The following is a 24,672-nucleotide window of genomic DNA, read 5'->3' on the forward strand; positions in this document are numbered from 1 at the left end:
TGCTTAGCTTAGAAGATGAAGTATTAAGCATGGAAAGAAGCATAAGACAAGGGAAGGCAGCAGTTCCTGCCCTGCTCCTGAGGCTCCTTACTCTCTACACTATCCCAATTCCATTATCCAAGTTAGCCAACCTAGATTTTTGCTGGTTGGAATTCTTTCTGATTTACTGTTGGTTATTTTTGGTCTTTTTTTTTTTCTCCTTGATCCCCTAAGCATTTAAAGTCCATGCCAGTGTTACTTGTTTCCAAAATCCAAAAGGCAAAACTGACCCTAGAAAGTGCTCTGGCTCCCAGGAGAGTCTAACTCCACACTGCCCACGAGGTTTAATTTGAGCTCATTTCAATATCTAAAGATGCCCAGTCAAAGAGTTTTGATAGACCAAGAATAGGTTATGGGCAGTGGTAGTGTCTAAAGTCATAGGGGATGAGAGGGGTAGAATTAGAAAACTTTATGAAGAGAATAAATATGTTTCTAAGGGACTCTGTAAAAATTTCAAATGCTCCATTCTTTGTAATGTAGTTCATTGGGAGGCCAGATTAGATTCTAAGCCCCAAGGTGAATGAATCCCTGAGTGGACATTAACACCAGGGTCTCTTTGCAGGGTAGAGAAGCCCAGAATCACTTACAATTTTTTAGGCTCATCGATTTAAATCTGAATGCCAAAACCAGGTTACAAAAGCTGGTGTATTATAAATATTTACATTTAATTTGTTAAACTTCTCTTAACACAATCACAAAATACAGTGATTGTATGTATAATATAATTTGAGGATAATGTTAGAAGTTTGAACTTAAGGTTGTTCAGTTAGCCAAATTGATGTTTTCCCACTGCCATCCTTGTGAACTTTCTGACTAATGAATATTTAAACTTTTCCAAATGGATGTGATAGAGAATGTTTCCACAGAATTGTACAATATTGAGAACAAAAAAAAAAAATTCTCAAAAGTTATCTCTTTGAAATAGAAAATTTTGGTGGAGAAGAGAAGAATGAATGAAGAGTGTAGAATTACAGAGAATATAGAGAAAATATAAAGAAAAAGCATTAGCTACTTTAGAATTAGATCTCTCACATTTATCTTATCAAAGCAGAAAATTTTAGGAATATGGGAAGTTGTTACAGATCAGAATAAAATCACAGTGTTTATTTAATAGCAACATTGTGTTGAAACAGTCATAAATTGCTACAAAATCTTACCTTACTTTAGGGAAGAGAGTTACAGGAGAAAATGAAAAAATATTTTTAAAAATGTAAGTAGTGGGGCTCATGGGTGGCTCAGTCTGTTGGCCGTCTGACTTTTGATTTTGGCTCAGGTCATGATGTTAGGGTTGTGAGATTGAGCCCTGCCATCAAGCTCTGTGCTAGGTGTGGAGCCTGCTTAAGATTCTCTCTCTTTCGGGGCACCTGGGTGGCTCAGATGGTTAAGCGTCTGCCTTCGGCTCAGGTCATGATCCCAGGGTCCTGGGATCGAGCCCTACACTGGGCTCCTGGCTCAGCGAGAAGCCTGCTTCTCCCTCTCCCTCTGCCTCTCTCCCTGCTCATGCTTTCTCTCTCTCTCTCTCTCTCTCTCTCTCTGTATCTCTGTGTCTCAAATGAATAAATAAAATCTTAAAAAAAAAAAAGATTCTCTCTCTGTCTCTCTCTAAGGAAAAAAAAAGTAAGTAGGAATTAATGTTATATTATTCCCCTAATTTTAAAATCAAAGCCTAAAATATTTTTTTTCTCCTTAGAATGTTTCATTTTAAGTATGGAACTATCATGTAGAACTTAAATGTGGGAAATAATTAGACAGGGAAGACTTCAACAACTGGTTGAGTAATTCTTTCTTGCATCTGTGACTTGATTCCTGGAAGGAGCATTGGAACAGATGTCAAACTACAATCGGGGTGAACAATTAAAACCAAGTAGTCTTAGAGCATCCTTGACTAGGAATTTAAGAGTTATGGATCCTTTCTTTTCCTTTGGGCATTTTTTTTCTAAGAGTGCCCATGAAGAAAGAAACTGAAATGAACCAGAATCAAGCTTTAAAATCCAGTGGTCCTGAGTTTTAGTTTACTATAAATCTTTACATTCCATGCTTATAGGTTAACTTTTAATAGACCTATTCTCATGTATACTTTATAACAGAGTCTGAACATGGGATAATCCAGTCACAGTAAGGGAAGTAACTATATATCCAACAGACTCTGACCATGAAAAAGATAACAGTTCTTCCCCCTTCTCTATTTAGTAGAAAAATACTTAAACTTTCATTACTTTATCTTTTCTTTGTGTGTTCCTAGTTTATTAGGCATTAATTTATCTTATTGTGGTTGGGAGCATTGGAAATGGAAACATTTAAGATGACATCACAAAACTAGCAGATGGCTTAGGAAAGCAGCATTAAAGATGTTACTTGATCCTTAATTCAAGAGCATACTTGATGCTGCATCTGGAAGAAGAGCTATGCCAAGAAAAATGCTGTTGAGTTAAAGACTATGTTATTCACAAATATTTAGGAAAATAAGAGATAAGTGTTCATGAGCATAGCTTGTGAAACCAAATAGATATGCCATGGGAGAAGGGTTCTGCAAACATTTCCAAATATATAGTATTTATTCTTATAACATTTTAATAAACCTATGAAGAATAGAATTTTATAATGAATCCAGGCTAAACTTTATAGCTGTAGTCCTTTATCTTATTCATTCTCTGTACAAATGGAAGTTGTCATTTGTTATAGTCACTAGGATGAATAGTCACTGTGTATTTAAACTCCCTAACACCAAATAGAGAATCCTCCAAGTTTTAGTCTTTAAATATTTTCCCAACACTTATGATATTAAAAAGCTGAGTGTAATTAATTGGTACCATATATAACTGTTGATAGCTGGCATCTGGTTACTTTTCCTGTTATTAAGTTTACTGTTTTGCTGTGACCATTGCATTGGTGAATTTGTTATGCTTCCTGCTTAATACATGCTAAATGTTTTGTTTCTTTTAGGCAAGGAAAGGGAAGCTTCAGAACTGTTAAATACAGGTGACAGTGTTTCCTAATTAGTTTTATGGGAGTAGAACTAAATTACTTAAAAATTTATGAGCTCTTTTGACCTCTGTTCTTGTATTAAGAAATGCAAACTTTATAGAATAAGGGCTTTTTGTAAATGAACACTTTTGTGTTCTAGTCCATGTAGTTAGCATATTTTTGCTGATCTATAAACCTGTGTCTAGATGGCAAGTTAGACTTCGGGAGACCGTGTCAGATGCTGAAGTGGTCAGGAATAGGAAATTATCCACTACTGATACAGGTACCTATTTGACAAAAGACCTCTGTGGGCTTCCTAAGACCCAAGAAACTCAACAGCTGGAAAGGAAATGCCTTTTCTACTTGAGCAATGATGCTCTTTGGGAGCCCTCCAGCTCCTGACTTGTAACATGTCAGACTCTTGTGCAAGTTAATAGAAAATGTAAGAATCTAATTTAAGCCATCGTCAAATATATGAATTAAATGGCTAATAGTTTTATTTTAAACATCAAACATTTCCTTAAAGGACTTCTGAGAAGAAACCTTGGATAATGGATCTCCCTAGACACAAGTGGTTTTTAGATTCCATAATACTGTTATCTTTTGTTCAACATTGCAAAATTTAGATCTAAGTCTTGGGTAAGAAATTAAATATTAACTAAATCAAATATATTCTTGACCTGCTCCGTTTCCGACCTGGGCCGGTTCACCCCTCCTTAGGCAACCTGGTGGTCCCCCGCTCCCGGGAGGTCACCATATTGATGCCGAACTTAGTGCGGACACCCGATCGGCATAGCGCACTACAGCCCAGAACTCCTGGGCTTAAGCGATCCTCCTGCCTCAGCCTCCCGAGTAGCTGGGACTACAGGCCAGCCTAAATCAAATATATTCTTAATAGCTTAAGAGAACAGAATCTGAAGAGAATCAATGACATGTTTAATAGGAACCTGGCCATTTACTGTTTGGCTTTGTAGAAGATCAAATATCTAATGCGAGATTTTAACAGCAGCGTGATATGCTGGAAAGACCATCTAATGTGGTGCCAGGAGACCATTTACTATAGCCCAAAATTCAAGCTCCAAGAGTACAGGCTGTGTGAACTTGGCCAAGTCTTGGAACCTCTTTGAATCTCAATTTCACCACAGGTAATAAGGGTAAATATGAGAATAATACTACCTTCTAGGGTTAGAGTATTATGAGATGTAAATGAGATTATGAAAATGATTTATGCATAGTAAAGCCTGGGTTTGAATTCTGACTTTAGCACTTTCTGGCATTGTAGTTTTGGATAAATTACTTAACCCAATAAAGCCATGTTTTTCACCATTTTAAAATAAAGATAAGAATCCAATATTTGCAAACTGTTACAAAGTAAGAACTTCCAAAAATGTTAGTTGCTGTTATAACTTACTATTTTTACTAAACTCTACACATCTGTTGTCATCTGGAGATTTAAAGTAATGTAATAAAATTATATTTTCTTTAAAGTTATTTAAGCCTATTCTAATAGGTCCTTATTTTTACTTGAAGATATTTTACTGCCCACACTTTCTTGTAGATTAGAAAAACTTTTAGCTTAGTATTTATATAGAATGAGAAGCTTTCTTCCTAAAGAGGTATGTCCCCTCTGTATGTAATTTTTTAGCTTTCTGATACAAGGGACTTGAGGAATGGAGGTCCAGGATTCTTTCATTGTTTATAGTGTGCCATAATTAATTACAATTTAAATAATTTTGTGGGTGTATTTGGCATAAAATAAGGGAAGCTTGCTCTATAGATAGAGGGTCAGTGTTTAAAAAATTTTGTGATTAGAAAACATTTGAAGCCACTGTGAGCTGCTGGTGCGCTCGGTAGAGAACATATTTGAGACACACCAGCGATTGCCTACCTCTTACAATCCATTTAGAGAGTCAACCTCAAACCTTTCCTTGGGTAATGGGATTAGCCCTGTGTTGGGACTGCAATCCTTCAAGATACTAATTTGCTTCTAAATGTTCTAGCTAGTAATCCTATGTTCTTTAACTGGTCTTACAATGTAACTGACACTCTTGGAATGGAAAATGCAGACCCTAGACCTCTTTCTGTCTATTGGATTAGGAAATTCAGAGGCTTTAACAGAAAGTACTCTGTTCTGAGAAAGTTAACATTAGTTGCTCCTCATCTTTGTTCTTCAATGATAGTATCGTTGAAGGAATATGATGAATAAACTGAATTTAGGACACAGCGATACATAGATGCTTTTATAAGCCATTCCACCATACATGAAAAAATTTCCTTTTAATGTCCTTAATTTTTACTACTTCAAAAGAAAAATATATTAAGAAATATTTTCAGTTTAAGCATATCGCCTGGTACTTAAAAACTTTCTGAGCCAGTTAGTTTTAGTGTAAAAGGAATAAAGGTCAAGAAGTGTTCTATTCTTCTCTTTCCTATCCTCTATCAACAAGCCATCTGTTACTTCCCCGGGAGGACAATACAGGTATATTGAGACATTATGATCCTTGGAAAATAAAACAAGATAAAATCTTAGTAAACTTTTTTTTTTTTTTTTTAAAGATTTTATTTATTTGACAGAGAGAGACACAGCGAGAGAGGGAACACAAGCAGGGGGAGTGGGAGAGGGAGAAGCAGGCTTCCCGCGGAGCAGGGAGCCCGATGCGGGGCTCGATCCCAGGACTCTGGGACCATGACCTGAGCCGAAGGCAGACGCTTAACGACTGAGCCACCCAGGCGCCCCAGTAAACTTGTTTTATAACACATTCCTGATCATATTCTAATGTTTTTATTCCCCTTTATTGTTAATTATATCCTAACATGAATAATGACTGAACATTGTAGACAAATATTACTTTTAGAAAATGCCTGTAAATTGAAATATCCCAAGTCTGTTTTGTGAAGCAAACTTTCTTTAATAGATAGGATTCCAATGGACTATAAAATATAAACTACAGTACCTTTTGAAGGTCACTGTGAGTTTAATATAAACACTACCCTGTACTACATTGAATAATTTAGATATTAGAAAGCAAGTATTATTGTAAAGCAAAACTTTACTTGATATTTGTTGTAATTTTTTTCCTTTGAAATTATGCTCAGCTTTTTCTAAGTTGTTCTATTCATTTCCCTTTCATCTTCGATGTACTGCACTGTCTATGCCTTTACCTTGTCTTGATGGCGTCTGATCATAAGCTTGAATATCTGTTGTGTCTGTGCTGTAAAAACTCCGGGGTACACCCTATGGAATACTGACTTGGACATCAGAGTCCTGATTTAGTACCTGCTCTCTGACTGCCTAGTGTAAGTTACTTAGCCATTCTGAGCCTCAGTTTTCCCATTTGTAAGGTGGGGCTGGTAATATACATCCAGGGCAGTGGTGAGGGTTACATGAGATTGAATGGTATCTAACAGTGTGTGGCATATAGAAGGTGTTTCCTAGTTCACTAAGTTTGGTTTCCTACGTCATTGCAGGCAGAAATGGAAATGCAGATGGCTGGGTTTCGGTTTGGGTTTGGACAGCTCTATGAATACATGCTGACTGCAGCTGAGGCCTTGATATTTATCATTGGTTATTTATTTGTTTGCTTTTTTATTAAAAAAAGAAGAAGAAGAAGAATGAAGCTGTGTAATCTCCAAGGTAGTGTAATATGGCTCTTAGCTGAAAATATATATGACTTAATCAACTACACTTGCAGATGAGAAGTTCCTACCTCACTGGGTTATTTTCAAGACTCAAAGATATATAACAATTCAAAGAGCTTAGCGCATGCTAAGTACTCAGTAGTAATTAGCTATTACTAATAAAGATGTGACTCTTATGATAGAGGCTGGGTACTCTGAATTTTGGCTGAAAGTCATATGTATAAAACATTTTCTGGGTACTCCAATGTAGGCTACTCTTTATTTATTTCATTTTTTTTTTAAAGATTTTATTTATTTGACAGAGAGAGAGAGAGAGAGAGAGAGAGAAGCAGGCTCCCTGCTGAGCAAGGAGCCCGATGTGGGACTCGATCCCAGGACCCTGGGATCATGACCCGGCCGAAGGCAGCCGCTTAACCGACTGAGCCACCCAGGCGTCCCTATTTATTTCATTTTTTAAGGCTAAGCTTTTAGTGATTACAATTAACGATTGAAGTTGCTAAATTTTGAGAATATGTTTGAGAATATATTCATTTAAACAAACAATCCCTTTTGGATTTTTTACACGTAGTCTTTAAATAAAAGAGCCAAAAATTAGCAGATAGGAGCTTTTTGTTTTTAGAAATAATTCTGAATATATCTTATATTTTATCCAAGTGTACACAGATTGTCCATGTGTATATTACCTTTAGAAATCTCAGAATCTAGAAAGAATTTTCTTAGTTCTTCTTTCTGGGCCCTGGCCTTATATCATCTCAGTAGTGCACTGGTCTAATGACATATATAGGGTTCTTTCAATCTGCTGGTAAATATTTGCCTGTAACCCAGGCTTATGTCCAGCTGGCATACACTCATCTTCTACTAATTAAAAATACTGTACATAGCAAATTAAGCATTTTTGCTTTGAAAAAAATGGAGGGCCAACAGGAGTCTCACAGTTTTATAGGAATAATACTCATCAGTTGGTAGACTTTTTTTTAAGATTTTATTTATTTGACAGAGAGGCAGGTAGAGAGGAAACACAAGCAGGGGGAGTGGGAGAGAGAGAAGCAGGCTTCCAGGCTGAGCAGGGAGCCCGATGCGGGACTCGATCCCAGGACCCTGGGATCATGACCTCAGCCGAAGGCAGACGCTTAACAACTGAGCCACCCAGGTGCCCCAGTTGGTAGACTTCTGACTCTGCTCTTTTTGGTAATCTGAGTGTCAGGGTCACAAGGTAACTCAGAAGCCAACTCTCTCAATTTATAGTTCAGAATATGAAGTTCAGTGTAGTTAAGTTACCAGCCTAGGGATGGATAAGTTTCAACTTCCGTGTCAGCTCTGGTCAGTTGGGATTTTGGCTGTTTGGAGGCCAAAGATTTGACGTTCTTCATTTAGATCAAGGTCACACAGATAGTTTGTGGCAGAGCTTGGACTAGAATCTAGTTCTTTTGGTTTTTAATCTCATTTTCATTTCTCCTGGTCATTTTATTATAAAACTCATGGAAACCTTTATATTGAATAAATTTTTATAACCTTGTAATCCATTATGTAGGCATAAAAAGTTAAGATTCTGACATTTTTATTATATGCAAAGGAAGTGAACATTATCTTGTTAAAAATACCATGCTTATTATTCAATTTTGAAAATGCAGACAAGATGTGTGAAAGAGAAATGTAGCTTCATATGCGTATCTTTTAAGTGTGACCCTTTGTTACTGCACTCTGTTTTACAAAAAGTATGCCATCAGCTTTTTTAAGGACACACTTCAACATGGATTAAATCTTTAGGGAATTAGCTTGAATTATTTTTAGGTAATTGCCAAAACATGCATATATCTGTATGTGTGTAGAAATATATTATTAATAGCTAAAAGTAATTGTGATGATATGAATAATATGACTATATTTCATACAGTTTTTAAGTCTGGTGGGTGTAGTTTGTGTTTTTCTCTGGGTAACATTGTTAGCACACAGTAAATATCTAACAATATGGTAACTCTTTCCCCATTTAGTATTTAACCAGAAAAAATTTACTACTATGCTAATATGATACCATTCTTAAATTATGTTATGATGCTAAGTGAAATTCAGGCATTTTGTTATAACACTGTCATTTTTTATAGGAACTAATCTGTCTCTCTTCCTCTTTCTCTTTCTTCTTCTTATACACACTTCTTCCAGTCATTCACTTTTCCTATGACATGCTCTGTGTTTTCATTTTACTGCCTTAGTCACCAGTGGTTCTACATTCCCTTGAAACCCAGGCTTTAAAGACGGTCTCAGGGCTGTCCACTAGTTCTTTATAACCTGGAAAATTTATAGATGTCCAAATTTAACCATGATTATAACTTAGGGAACTTTTCTCTGTCTTGATAATTGAACCCTCCTTTATCTGCCAGTGTACTGATTATTTGGGGATAGACAGTAATTCCTCTTAACAAGAAGACTAACATATTATTGGAGCTAGTATGGTTTTAAGGCAGGCCTGACATTGACCCGTGGCCATAGCTAGGGCAAGGCCAAGCTAGTCTAGTACAGTTTCAGGGGCTTGCACGTCCACTTCCTCCCAAATATTATCCTCCTTTTCTTTTATTCTTACATACTGCTCTTTATCCTGTAATTAGATATAGAGCTTCTTTGCAAGAGGTTAGAGGGATAAGTTGTGGGGAACTCATTCACATGAAAATATATGAAACACACAGCTGCATACGTAATCAACTCTAGACCAATGGGAGGCAGAGCTCAGTAACAAGAAGCACAAGCTTTTGAGTCAGACAGCCCTGGGATTAAGTCTTTTCTTTCTTCTGAGACATTCTGTCACTTCGAACAGGTTAAAGTTCGTCACTTCACTCAAACCGCTGTTTCCTCACAGTGTAAAATAAGGATGATAATGTTTCATTGACTGTATTATTAGAAAATGAATATATGAGAAGCTGAGGCTCCTACAGGCAAATTTTGCGGGGATCATATCTTTGCCAGGAGTCCTTCCTGTTGACTTCTCTTGGTTGGGGAAATGTAGAGGCCCTGTTGGTGCTTACAGCTCTGCTTTCCATTATTTAGAAACATTTTTTGCTTGTTTTTCTTTGATGATGTTATAAATGGATTCATCCTTGTTAAATTGAGTATTTCTTACTCGAGGATTTCTGCCCTCAAGCATCTCTCATGTAGAAACAATATGGACATACAAGAAACAGTTATAGTACAAAGCTTGTTATATAAAGGTCATCCGTGTTATAGGATGTTAGGGAAGGGAAAGAACACACCATGGGGGTCAAACACCATATGAAGGATAACTCCACTTTTCTGTTTGATGTGGCCATTGAGATAAATGGCATAAAAGTATGTTTGATACCAGGACCCAATAAGGTTAGTCCTGTAAAAATCATAACTTTGTCACATCTTTTTGCAAGATTTGGTTTCATAGAAGAAATTAGCATTTCTTTTAAAAGTACTTAATTCTTTTGCTATCAGTACTTGAAAGGTAGCTTGGTATCTTCACATTCCAGTGAGTGGAGCCTAGAATTAACAGGGTGAAGGGTACTGGCTTCCCCACACCTGTCCCCAAGGGCTCACATTTTCTGAGAACACATCCTGCACGTTAAATTTGTGATTATCCAAGAAGCCATTAGAGAGTAATGGCTGAAATACAAACTTTATCATGTGTTCTTTAATTCTACATTGACTAAGTAAGTGAAAGGTTTTATGAATGTGTTGGAACTCTCCTGAGTTTAATGTCAATTAGTTTATTTTGTTTTGGATGATTTTTAAAAATCTCACTTTTGTTCCTCATTTTTTTTTGTTGTTGTTCATTTTTGTATAATCTTTTCCCATTCTTTTTGGCCCCTTGCACAAGGGCCATGCTGCTCTTCTCTGTATCACTCCAATATTAGCGTATGTGCTGCTGAAGCGAGTACCCCTTCTTTTTGGAACATTTAGCTTGAACCTTAGTTCAGAAGAGTTTGTTATAATACTGTAATGGTCTACAGGTAGCTCAAACATGTATATGTGTGAAAGTTGCATATCTGTTAACAAATATTTACTGAGGTCTTGCTATGTGCCAGGCACTGTGCTAGGTATTGGGGGTATAACAGTGAAAGCATACAAAAATCTCTGCTCTCATAGAGCTTACAGTCAGAAATTAAACAAAGTAATAAGTAAAATAGGTCATATTGTAATGAGACTGAATACTTTGGAGTAGTAAAGGGTGATGGGTGATCCCAGGAACATGGGGAAGTTTGCAATTCTAAATATCAAGGTTAATGAAGACCTAACTGAGAAGGTGGCAATTGAGTGAGCACAGACCTGAACTGAACAAGAGAGGAAACCACACGGATACATACGTGGTGTGAGAATATTCTAGGCAGAGGAAACAGCAAGTGGGAGCATGCCTGTGTAAAGAACAGCAAGAAGGCCAGTGTGCCTGGAGGACAGGGAGCAGGGGAAAGGGTGGAGGGAGGAGAGACCCATGAGGAAGGCTGGGGTGTGGAGAGTTTGCCTCTGTAGGGCCTGGCGTGCCAGGGTGATGACTCTCGCTTTTAATCTGACCCAAATGAGAGGGGTGTTAAGCAGCGAGATATGAGCTGCTTTACCAAAGGCTTACTTTGATTGCTGTGCATTGAGAACAGATTATAAGGTGGCAAGGGCAAAAGCAGGGAGCTGAGCTGGGAGACAATTACAATCACCCGGGCATGAGAACATGAGAAGATGGTATCTAACTACTTACTGTGCCTTCAGTGCTGCCTATATTGTATACAGAGACCAGTGCAAAGGGACCATTTCTGTTATTTTTTTAGTCTCGGCATTTTCCCCCTTGTGGTTCCAATCTTACATGAAAGGGAACAAGAAATCAATGACATCCTTTACATTGTTTCAGTCAGTAGTGTCATAATATGAATCTTGTGTGTGTAGCATTTTTTATAGTTTCCAAAGCGTTCTTATTTATATTGCCTCATCTCGCTTTCACTGTTTAAAGGATGGCAGTCCCGAGGTTTATAGGACGTGGCTGGAGTCATGCAGCTCCTTCCTTCTCTTTTCAGGAGTGTGCACATTGGCTTCTGTGACTATGTATAAGCTAAGCATTAACCAATAACCATCTGTTCATGGCTATGAATCCCAAGATGGGATTTGGGTACACTTAAAGAAATTTACTCAGCTGCCGACTCATTAAAGAGTATATCTATCATTGGTGGTGGCTGGGTTGTCGGGCAGAAAAAACTTCCTTGTTATCGGAATTGAGGCTGTAAATTGTTCAGGGGAGATTCTTCATCAAACGAGCATGCATAATTTTCTCCTTTTAAGTTCACCATTTCTTTTTGCAAGATTCACATTTCTAAAGATGAAGTAGATAGAAGTGTACTGGAACTGGAAGATGCCCCCCCGCCCCCACCCGGAACAGGGGGAATTATAATACCAAAAGATACTTAATTTTTGCTGATCAGTAATACTAGGTACAGTGTTGCCTTGTGTATGTCAAAATATTTCAGGTAAAGATGGTTTTCATATATGGAATTTAAATAACAAGGCCTGTGACATTTTACATTTAACCTACCAGATACATTGAATACAATTAAAATATTCAAGTTAATGTCAAAGAAAATAACATAAATAATGTTTATCTGTGATTTAATTTAAATTTAAAATATATTTTAAGTGTTTCAGAGAAAGGATGAGGGAATTGTAGAATTTGTTCTATGTTACAGTAGGTTGAGAAAGCAGAGAGTGTATTTTGTGTGATATAACAGCTTTTGCTAGATTTGAATGAAAAAAATCTGAATGGGAAAATATACCTTTGTAGTCAAAGGGAATAATATATCACTTGAATTGTGTTCCTGAATTGCCATTTGTCTAGGAGATTGAATTTTTGAACATAACAGCAGTAAAATGCAAAAAAGGCAGATTAATATAGTGATGACTGAAAAAAACTTAAGTGCTCAGGGTAGGAATTTGAACTTATGGTTCACACAATAGTATTCCATTTCTTTCTTGCAAATATGATTATTGAAAAGATTAATATTTTATGTTGAAAAAGCCACTTATTTGAATAAGCTCTCAATTATACTATTCCCCATTACAGATGTATTTTTTTTCACTTTTCACTTGAAATAGCAATATGTGTAAAATGCAGTTGATGTTCTGGCTTTCAATCTGACAAGCTCTTGCAGTACATGATAGGTACAACTTTTTCAGAATGTTCTTTTTGAACTTTTTGCTGGGTGATGGTTTCTGGATTAGCTTTCTGGATTAGCCTAGGGGTTGGTGCCATGGGTAACATCTGAGACGGTGGTTCATTATTCTCTAATCGTGTTTTCTGTGTGGACCACTCTTCACATCATTCTTCATCTCCCTTTTTACTTCTCTCTTCTTACTGATTTAATTCCTCTGTTCAACGATATTATCGAGTGCCTAGTACATGCCAGGCATTATTCTAGGGGCTGGAAATACAGCTCCTTCCTCTCTTGAAATGTACCATCTTGTGAAAAAGGTGAACAAGAAACAACTGAAATGAGTGAAACCATTTACTCTGAATACACCCGAACAGCAAATAGTGAGAGAGCAGTGTATGATTGTGGTGGGGGGTGAAGACCACTCACTTCATGATGAAAGATGGAGGTGTTTCTTCCTTCTTGTGCCTTTTCCCCTTGATCCTGTCCCTGATGCCTAGTAGCCTGGCTGCACTCACAACTTTCATGTACCCAGAGTTGAAGCCAGTGCCACATTCTGCCCCTTCCTTCACTCACGGATCTGCCAGATGCTGATGGACTGTCATTCCCTGATGTGCTTTTACTTTCTTACTTCCTATTAAGAATTCGCTAATTATTCCATATTTTAGAAGGCTTTCCCGCTCCTTCCATCACCTCCTCGCTTCATCCTCTTAGTATCACACGTGTTGTATTTGCTATTCTTATAGACCTTCTCACGTTGCCTTGTAAGGTTTGTCTTCCATCCGTGCATTATCACCCCTGACTGCCGCGGTGAAAGCCAGGACAGCATGACTTCTGTTTCTCTTTGTTTTCCCAGAGGCTAATGCAGTGTCTGAAGAAAATAAGTTTCAATAACTTATGTTGTACTTTTTTACCCAAATTAATGAATTGTTTAATCTTATAGTACTTGCTCTTAGAATAATTTCAAGCCACAAATATACTTTTCTTCTAAGATGTAACTGATTAAATGAAAGCGTAAAATGTAATATATTAGGGGATTAATTTAAGAAACTAAATGCATTCTTGCCAATTAAATAAGTGTAAAAGGTACGTTAATAACTAGTTGCCTCTGTTTCACTATTTATATTTTTCACAGCTGAAGAGAGAAGGGTTCTGAACCACATTTAGAATTAATTAGAAGAAACCCAAGAGGCATATAGAAAAACAACATAATTATATATGTGGTTTTATATATGCACTGGAAAGTGAAATTAGATAAGTCATTTGAAGAGCTGTATGATTCATTATAATGCAATCCATTATGTAGCTCACCTTAAATTATAACGTAACACCGAAAAAAATGCCATGGCCTAAAGAAATGTTTTATGTGAGTGGTGTCATCATGCATTTACAGGAATGAGTATCCATTTTTGTAACTTTTCAAGGGAAAGTATTTAAACATTTTAAAAACAAGATTACATTTAGAATATTTAGTCACACATGTTTTTATTTGCCCACTCCTAAAATGGAAAGAAATTGATTTTATCAAGTTCATTCTTAAGGTTTTAAAATTGTTTGCCATCCTTTCCAATAGTTAAAAAAATAAATAAATGAGTAAGTATCATCAATTTACAGATTAGTGGTCATTGACTTTAAACATCACGACATTTTTGTATTTTGGTACAGCCTTTTTAAGTCTACATATGTTTTTACCATCTTTAGTCCTACCAGTTTTAAAGAATGGTTATTAAGTTCTTTGGACATGAATTACTGCTCCCCAAAGGGGAAGAATATAAACAACATAAATACTTAAGTTTTTTTTTTTTAAATAGCTACATTTAAAGATACTTTTATGTTGTTCCTTCTAAAATATTAGTTAGTAGATAGTAAAATGATAAATTCAGTTGAATATAATGGAGAGAAGGGAAGAAGAAATGTGACCATGATTTAATAGTTTCTTAACTTTTGTTTTCTTCCTGTGTGGCAGAGAAGCTTATGTAAACTCATTAAGTTTTAGTTGAATGATAATTCTTATTATTTATAAGAGAAATGTAGCATCATTGTAATTATACTTTCAAGGTGGATGTTTGCTTTTGTTTTAATTTATTGTGAGTTCAAAGGGAAGGGTTGTTTCATAATGCGTTTCTGTCCATGATCAGCAAATAAAAATAGGAAGAAAATAATTGCAGCCTCTGCTTCATATACTAATCTGTTAGGATAACACGTATGTCATGAATATTCTTAATTCTTGATTAAAAATCTTGATTAAGATGGAAGAGTTTCTGGTTTTTCACCTTTAAATATTCTTTAATGTAGAGAGCCACTAATGGATGCACTAATATGTAATGGATGCACTAATATGTAATAAATACAGAATCAGAGGTCTGGAATGATCTTTGAAATATCACCTCCAACTCCCTGAATCTCAGAAGTAGTACACCAAAGTATTTGAACTCCTAAAGATCTTTAAAGAAAATTTTATTAGTTTTTTTATTGTGATATATATCATACATACAGATGCATGCATAAAGCTTAGACAGTTTGGGGAACAGCCATAAATTCCTATGGGACCACCACCCAGGTCAAGAAATAGAACATTACTCTTCCCCCAGAAGTCCTCTCTATATGAAGTTGCATTTACTTTCTATCAAAACCGATTCTAGTTTTCAAAGTTTGTGTTCAAAGATTACACGTAGAAACACTGCTTCTCCCCCTCCCCCTCCAAAGTTTCAGAAATTCATTACTGGAAAGAGTTAAACTCCACAGACACCCTGTCTAGGCCAGAAGTATTTCTATTTCTGGTACTTTTGAAATGCATTTAGTGGCTGAAAATAAAAGTGTATCACATGCGTAAATTGTGCCAGGTGATGTGTTTGTGGAACTAGCTGTGGGGAGCCTCCTTCTGTCTGTCTTTAAAAATGCAGAGGCTTAAGATGATGAAACGTTATTAGAGGTTTGGGTGGATGGGATTGAGAAGAGATTCTTGGGTTGACACCAATTAAATCCATCTTTCATGATGATATGACAAATCCAGTAGTACTACAACCAGTTGAAATAGCAGGGTAGAAGGTGGCTACCAGAAAGCAGTTTTCAATTAAGACATCAGACAAATGATTTCACAGTAATATAATCAAGTTTTTCGGAAGTAAAAAAATGTGTACTGCCATTCTTGACTAGACACTACATCTTTAAATACACACCTCAATGCTCTGCCCATAAAAATGTTGCTTTTCTTCATTTTGATAGGTACAGCATTATGTCCAAACTTATTTCTTATGCCACTTTCTTATATTGGGGCCATTTGTTTGGTTTTGTTTTACTGTATTTTAGATTATTAATCAGTGAGCAGATACTTTATTACCATTAAAAGGAATTATAAATATCATTGAAATGGTGCTGGTGTTGAAGGAGCAGATGGGTGCTGATTTTTCAGTTTTCGGTTTTTGTTTTTTAATATTTCCCCCTGGGATAGCTGTTGGCAAAGTATAACAACCTGCAGTCAGATTACTGAAACAGAAAGAAAAAAGGAAGGAAAAGTAAATTAACCATATGTAGTCTACATAGGTTTTTTCCTAAAAAGAGAAAAAACCCCACACCTTTAAATATAGATGTTTGTTATAATTAAAGAATATAAAAAATACTTTTATCAGATTTAATATTACATCTATCCCAGTTCATTCTTTGTTTTCATTTCCCTTGCCCTCCTGTTTACTTCTCTGCTCTGTAGCAGATTGGCTTCGTACTCACTGTCGCCAGTGCAGAGCTGCCATCAGCCAGAGATGTGACAGTTCACAAAGAGAGATGTTTTGGCATTCCAGGACATGGAGGACATTAAATTTGGTGTGAGACAGAACAGGTCTTCTTTATTTTGACCTATAAAACATAGATGCTATTGTAAAAAATATCACTACACAAAATATCTTCAGCTAGTAACTCTGGACGATATCAATCTTCAAGGTCCTCACTGTATTTTATTACTGTATTTTTTGCCTCCTCCTCTTTTTATTTTGGAAGGAAAACCAGAGGGATTCACTGTACTAATACATCAATTTTGAAGCAACTTGTCTGGCTTCAGAGGTATCTCTGAATGGAGTGTTCCAGTTTCTTGTTGGAGGCTATTCTTTAACATGTTAAAGGATCACAGGTTTTATTATCACTAGCTGGGGTAAAGAGCAAGAACTAATCAATATTCTTTCCAAGGTCTGTCCCCGGGTGTCTTACAACCCTATCTGTTTGTGCCCTGTTTCTCCTTTACTTCTTCTGCTTGAGAGATTTTCTAGTTAGTCTCTCACATCTCATACACAGTCCATTAGTATATCCCACTTTCTCTACCTTTAAAATACACTCAGAATCCAACCACGTGTTAGCTCAACTGCTACCACGTTGTATTGAGCTACTGGGATTAGACAGAAAAAGATAAAACGATATAAAATCTTAAAATCTTATAAAAATAATAACAATGTAGTGATTTATAATAATATAAACCTATAATGATTTCATAAATTAAATTAATGAAATAAAATTATAACTAAATTTATAGTAATATATAATAAGAATATACTTTCCTTGCTTTATATATTTGCTTCCCCATTCTCCCCCCGAGTCCAATCTCAATAAAGGAGCCAGAATGATTCGTTTGAAATGTAAGTCCAGTCTTGCCATTCTTCTTAGACTCTGCAGTGACTCCATTTGACCACAAGCCGTAGTCCTTATAGTGACCCACAGAGCTCTACTGATCCAATCGCCATTACCTGCCTGAGCTGCTCCACTGACTTGATTCAAGCACATTTGCCTCCTTGTGGCTGCTTACCTCTAGCTCTTTCTTCTATCTGGAGACATCCACAGGTAGCCACTGTGCTCATTCCCGACCACCTGTGAGTCTTGGTCAAGTGTCACCTTTATAGTCTCACAATTTACCGCTCACCTTACCCCAACATTCTCACTCTCTATTATTCTGCTTTCCTTTTTCTTTTTCAATGATGATAATCACCTTCTAATGCATAATATTATTAACTTATTATATGTTTATTGTCCATTTTCCTGCTAGAATGTAAGCTGCATTAGGGCTGGAATCTTCGTTTTGTCAATGGTGTATTTTAAGCACTTAGAAATTATTTATTGAATAAATGGATAAATATTTGTAAGATAAATAATTGGTATAGCCCCTACTGGTTCTTTTTGCATTTCTTCATTCCAGAATCTCAAAGCTTCCCTTATCTGTAATTAGACAAATAGGTGGCATCAGCATGAGTCTCTTAGATGCAACATCCCAAACCAAATATTTTAGAACCAAAATTTTAAAAGGAAAGTGAATTTCAAATATAAATATCTTTTGATTATTTTTAAGTGACCATAACATCCTTATTTCTGTCTCTCTCAAAAACATCTATAAACGTCCTTTATCTCTTTTGGTTCCAAAAAGGAGTTACTATGGAAAAGGAGACATTTTCAGTATAGATTTAATATCTTTCTTCATAGCCATGTGACTCTAAGGGTAATTCAGTTCTCCATTAACTTACAGATGGGAGTGAGGGATGAGAATCTTGAAATAAATGCAGAATAGGATCAGATAAGAAAATTATAGTCTTCTTCTCTTGGTCCGTGTAGGCTGTTATAACAAAATACCATAGACAGGGTGCTTATAAACAACAGAAAGTTACTTCTCAAGAGTTCTACAGGCTGGGAAGTCCAACATCAAGCAGATTTAGTGTCTGGTGAGAACCTGCTTCCTGATTCACAGATGACCATCTTCATATTGCTTCCTCACATGGAAGGGACAGAGGAGCTTTCCAGTGTCTCTCAGAAGGACACTGTGCCCTCATCATCTAGCACCGCTACCTAATCATCTATCAAAGGTCCCACCTCCTAGTGTCATCACATTGTGGGTTAGGAGTTCAAACATAAGAATTTTGAGGAGGGACACAAACTTTCAGTCTAGAGCACCTCTCTATTCCCAGATTTAGAAATAAAGTTGTATCAAGATTAAAAGAGGAAAGGTTTTAGGAGGAAGTTTGGCATTAAAATCCACCAAAATATCAAAAATTCATTTCTGGCAATATTTAAAAAAAAAAAAAACCCACTCTACATATCATGGCCTAGTTGAAAAGCATGATTGTTTAGGTCGGTATGTTTAAATGTTTTGAGTGAACTTACATGATAACATTTGAAGACAGTATGGGTTCTGAATGAAAGAGTAAAGATCTCATAGAAATTAATGAAAAAATATAGATCCACAGAAAATGTAGTGGAAGTATGGGTTGGGTGCTAGAACAAGAAGGTAGGTTAAAAATTTTACCAAACTTTGGCTGAAAAATTTTGCGAAATGCTAATCAATGAAGGGAGGAATCTTTTAATTCAGTTTTACCCCTCAAGCAGATCACAGTGTCACACACTAAAAGGCTGGAAGGGACAGCAGGTACATTTGATTAGAGAATCAAAGTCCCAAGCATTTGAGGTGGGTTGGAGCAAAACCAATAGAATTTAATGCAGTTGTGAGGACTTCTGTCTTTAGTGCAAAAAATAAAAAAGTAAAACCCCAAAACCCCCCAAAACCCACAGCAGCATAATCAAAGCATGGTAAAGCTATATAGCATAGAAGGATCATTAGAATTCTAGTAGTTACCAGAAAAAAAGTCTGATTTGAAGATGAACTATTTTAATGAACACTCAGGGTACAAGGACACTTCTTAGGATTTTTCACTTTCAGAAACCACATTTTAAGAGGGACTGGGATACATGGGAACTCTTTCCAAGAATGCTGGTCAGAGTGGTAAAGGAAGGAAGAAGAATGAACTATCTGGGAAATACACTGCCTAGGCACTGGCAACGTATCTCATTTAATCCCCCTTAACTCTGTAAGTGGACTAATATCTCCACTATACAGAAAATTTAGTGTTGCTCTCTTTACTAAATCGAAATTATCAGTGAAACTCTCAAATGGGCACAATCTTGGGAAAATATTTCGACAGAACTAACTGAAGAAGAAATAAAAGATTGAGAAGTTTATAACCATTAAAGGGATTCAATCACTTGTTAAAAACTTATTTACAAAAAAATCTCAAAAGGCTGAAACATTTTTACAGGAAAGTTCTATGAACAATTTCAAGCATGTACGAACTGAACAAAATATTGAGTCCAGAAGAATGTTCTATTCCCAAGTCATTTTATAAGGCTTGGATAATCTTTATGTCAAAACCAGAGAAGGGAGTATGATAAGAGAAGATTAAAGGTAAATCTTACTTGTAAAATTAGATGTAAAAATCCTCAATGAGATCATGAAAACTGAACCCAGCCACGTATTTAAAACAGGTATCAATGACCAAAGATGTTTTATCCAACAAGTTAAAGAGTGGCTTGGCATCAGAAAATTTATTAAGGTAATTCCCCACATTAATAGATTAAGGGAAAAAAAAAACCCATTATTTTCTTAATTATTTCACAAAAAAAAGTTTGATAAAATACAGTGTCCTATTGTAATAAAAACTCTTAGCAAAGTAGAAATAGAAAGTCATTATTCCTGACTGGGTAAAGGGAGTCTGCCAAGAACCACAGCAAATGTCACACTTGATGCTGAAACATGAGAAGTGTTCCCTTTACATGAGAAATGAGACATGTCTACTCTCATTGCTTCTGTTCACTGTTGTACTAGATGGCCTGACCAGAGCAGTAAAACAAGAGAAATGAACATTCAAATATCATATACATATATAAATTAAAATTAATATATGTGTATGTTATATATAATTTTATAGTTAGGTTAGTATATATTAAAACTAGTATACAGTCTTTTCTTTGAAACAACACTGATCCAAACTATTTTTAAATGATGCATAAAAGGAAGAAAGTTAGATTATCCTTATGTGTTGTGTATGGGTTTTACAAATGTATTCTTTGTTTCTATTCAGAAGTGTTGATATTAATGGAAAAAACATGGGCAAGCCAAAGTCTAAAGAATGATTATTTTGTATTGGAAACTTTGACATAAAATTCTGTAATTAGTATGTATTGGCTTAGATATGGTGTATTTCTGTAACAATGTTAATTTAAAGAGAAATTTCTGTACAAAAGTAGTTTAATATAGTGGGTCCCACAGACTTTAATCTTACTGGGCAGTCGTGGTATATAATTTGGGATTGGCTTCAGCTGCATATAACAAAACAAATGAAAATATTTTCAATAAGAAAGAAGTTAATTTCTTTCACAAAGGAAAGAGATTTATCTGTTTTGGAGATAAGGTGGTCTGGCTTTTCCATATATACATCAGGGACCCAGACTCCTTCCAGGCTACCACTCCTACGTCTTTAGGTATAACCCTTGTCCTAATAGTTCAGAACAGCTGTTAAACCTCCAGCCATCACATGCCCCCTTTAGCCAGCAGGATAGAAAAAAGGGCAAAGAAGGGCACACAAATAATATTTTGGCTTTACCTATCCACAGTTGAGTTTGAGGCATGTTATCCTATATTTGAACAGCAACATAACCAGGTAAAAATTAAGGTTCTTGTGATGAAGGGGGAAGGGGAAAAAGGGATATTGTAAGTCTAGTGGTCCCTGTTACAGGTGGCTATTTCACTTCATAATAAAGCTGATTTAATTATTGAAAAACTAAAGGAGACATACCCTTTACTTAATTTTACCTTGTCCCTTTCAGTGTAGGAATAAGTGTGTCGTGTCGTTGAGCTTTTTTTTTTTTTTAAGACAGTTTTGCATTGTGAATAATAAACAAACTTACATAGAAACAAGAAATAACACACATAATAAGCTTCATTAAAATTCAGTTATTTGGAGTGAAATTACCTAATTCTTTCGGGCAACACATGCTAAAAATTCTACGTAGCATAATTGCTGAGTTAATACTGTCTCTTTTTCCAGATTAAATATTTTTGATTCACATTTATTACGGCAGTTGTCCTCTGCACTTGGAGTAATAGCACACTGTTTATTTATATATTCTAGGACCCAGAATCAAGTTTTGTTTTTTCTACCATTTCCACCTGCTCACTCTCAAACTGTTATAAACACACACAACTCAGAGACTGTTGTTTCTGTACTTTGTAGTGCAAGCATCATTATTTCCTCTTTATTTAAAAAAAAATTAAAAACCAAGTAGTCATCAGAACATGTGCAGTCTGTATTTTCTGTCCTTTAAAGGTCATGGCAGTTTTGCTCTGTGTACATAAAGACTTAAAGAACTTTAAAGGCTGAAAGAGGTAGGTGTCAATTTTAGTGCTTCAGGTAAATTTAGAGAGCATTCCCAAGTATTTCTCTCAACTGGCATTTCCTGATTTTACCAAGGGGCAAAAATGAACATTTGCAAAAGTATAGAGCACTCCCTAAAAATATTTATAAATTTGGTCATAATCAAAATCTCACTAGAACTGTTATTTTGAACTTGAAAAATATAGATTCATTAATTTGTCTTAAAAAATTAGCTGGAGATAATAGTAGCCAGCAAAATATTGACAAAGAAGTCAAGGGGAACTTTAACTGTCAGATGTCAGAAGGAACTTATTATTCAGTTAAAATCTGACCAAAAAAAAAAAAAAAGTAGTTAAAACAATGAAACAGAATAAACATCTGGAAGGTGTGCTTAAATATATATAGGTACAAATATGTGTCTAGACTGTCTAGATAATATTTAATATGGCCATACACAAAATCGGCTAATTATGAAAAATAAAAGTTGATTCCTCTGCATGTCATACACAAAAATATATTTCAGTTGGATTCGAAAGTTACTGACAAAAATGAAAGCATGATTCAGCTAATCTCAGGAAGGGCTTAAAAATGAGAGAAAAACACAAAGGAAAAAATATTGATCATTTGATTTCACAAAATATAACCTAAATTTATGTATATGTGTATCACATATATGTAAGTGCATAGAACAGAGATTGAAGAATACACAGAAAATTGTTAATAGAAGTTACTTTATTTATGGAAATGGAATTGATAATGGAATGTCATGTGAGGTAGTACAGTTTACTCCAATACTGCTATGTTTCTCTTTTTAAAAAATTTTTAAAGTTTAAATTCAATTAATTAACATATATCTATTATTAGTTTAAGAGGTAGAGGTCAGTGATTCATCAGTCTTACATAATACCTAGTGCTCATTACATCACGTGCCCTCCTTAATGTCCATCACCCAGTTACCCCATCCCCCCAGGCCCCTCCCCTCCAGCAACCCTCAGTTTGTTTCCTGATTAAGAGTCTCTTATGGTTTGTCTCCCTCTCTGATTTCATCTTGTTTTATTTGTCCCTCCCTTCTCCTATGATCCTGTTTTATTTCTTAAATTGCACTATGAGATCATAAGATGATTGTCTTTCTCTGATTGACTTATTTCACCTAGTATAATTTAACCCTCTGGTTTCATCCACATTGTTGCAAATGGCAAGATTTTTTTTTTTGATGGCTCAGTAGTATTCCATCTGATATATATATATATATATATATATACATACACACACACACACACACACACCTACACCACATCTTCTTTATCCATTCATCTGTTGATGGACATCTGGGCATTTCCATAGTTTGGCTATTGTGGACATTGCTGCTATGAACACTGGGGTGCAGGTGCCCCTTCAGATCACTACATTTGTATCTTTGGGGTAAATGCCCAGTAATGCAATTTCTAGGTCATAGGGTAGCTCTATTTTCAACTTTTGAGGAACATCCATACTGTTATGTTTCTCTTTAAGTTTATTTATTTTTTTTTAGTGATCTCTACACCCAACATGGGGCTTGAACTCACAACCTGGAGATCAAGAGTCACATGCTCCTCTTACTGAGCCAGCCAAGCACTCCTGCTATGTTGTTTTAAGTCTTTTTTTTTGAAAAAAGATTTATTTATTTACTTATTTGAGGGGTGGGGAGGAGCAGAGGATGAGAGAATCTTGAGCAGACTCCACTTGAGCTCATCTCAGGGCTAGATCTCATGACCCTGAGATCAGGACCTGAGCTGAAACCAAGAGTCAGACAGTTAACCAACTGTGCCACCCAGGTGTCCCTGTGTCTTAAAAAAAATAGCAGTGGAATGAATTATTGCATTATTTATTAACTCAAAACAATTATGAATGTGAGAAAAAGCAAACAATTTTTTTCCTCTTTTTTTTTTTTAAGTTGAGTGTAGTCAACTCACATTGTTACATTAGTTTCAGGTGTACCACATAGTGATTGGACAAGTCTATATGTTATGCCCTGCTCACCACAAGTTCAGCTGTATCTGTCACCATACAATGCTATTAGAATATCATTAACTGTATTCCTTATGTGTTGCCTTTTATTCCTGTGTCTTACTCATTCCCAAACTAGAAGCCTGTATCTCCCATTCCCTTTACCCATTTTGCCATCCCCTAATTCTCCTCCCTTCTGCTAGCCATCAGTTTGTTCTCTCTGTGTTTCAGATCTGTTTCTGATTTTGTTTGTATATTCTTTGTTTTGTTTTTTAGATTCCACATATATGTGACATCATATGGTATTTGTCTTTCTCAGTCTGACTTATTTCACTTAGCATAATGCCCTCTAGGTCCATCCATGTTATTGCAAAAGGCATGATCTCATCCTTTTTAGGGCTGTGTAATATTCCATTATATATACATATATGTATATATATATAGACACACACACACACACACACCCCCCACATCTTCCTTATCACTTCGTTTACTGAAGGGCCCTTATGTTATTTCCATATCTTGATAATTGTAAATAGTGCTGCGATAAACATAGGGATGCATATAGCCTTTCAAAATAGGGTTTTTGTTTTCTTTGGTTAAATACCCAATAGTGAAATTATTGGATTATATGGTATTTCTATTTTTAATTTTTTGAGGAACCTCTGTACTGTTTTTCACAGTGGCCATACCAATTTACATTTCCATCAACAGTGTACAAGGATTCC

General features: G+C 35.8%; 1 protein-coding gene and 1 non-coding gene across 12 annotated transcripts in view; one reads left to right on the top strand and one right to left on the bottom strand.

The window, feature by feature from the left end:
- Positions 1-24,672, top strand: part of PAM (peptidylglycine alpha-amidating monooxygenase) — a 282,875-nt gene that overhangs the window by 79,097 nt on the left and 179,106 nt on the right. The window lies entirely within an intron of this gene.
- Positions 10,430-10,535, bottom strand: LOC123325406. Its single transcript, XR_006540414.1, has one exon. It is a non-coding gene; the product is annotated as a U6 spliceosomal RNA (small nuclear RNA).

Source organism: Neomonachus schauinslandi, chromosome 7 (assembly GCF_002201575.2).
Source record: "Neomonachus schauinslandi chromosome 7, ASM220157v2, whole genome shotgun sequence".
NCBI classification, from domain to species: domain Eukaryota; kingdom Metazoa; phylum Chordata; class Mammalia; order Carnivora; family Phocidae; genus Neomonachus; species Neomonachus schauinslandi.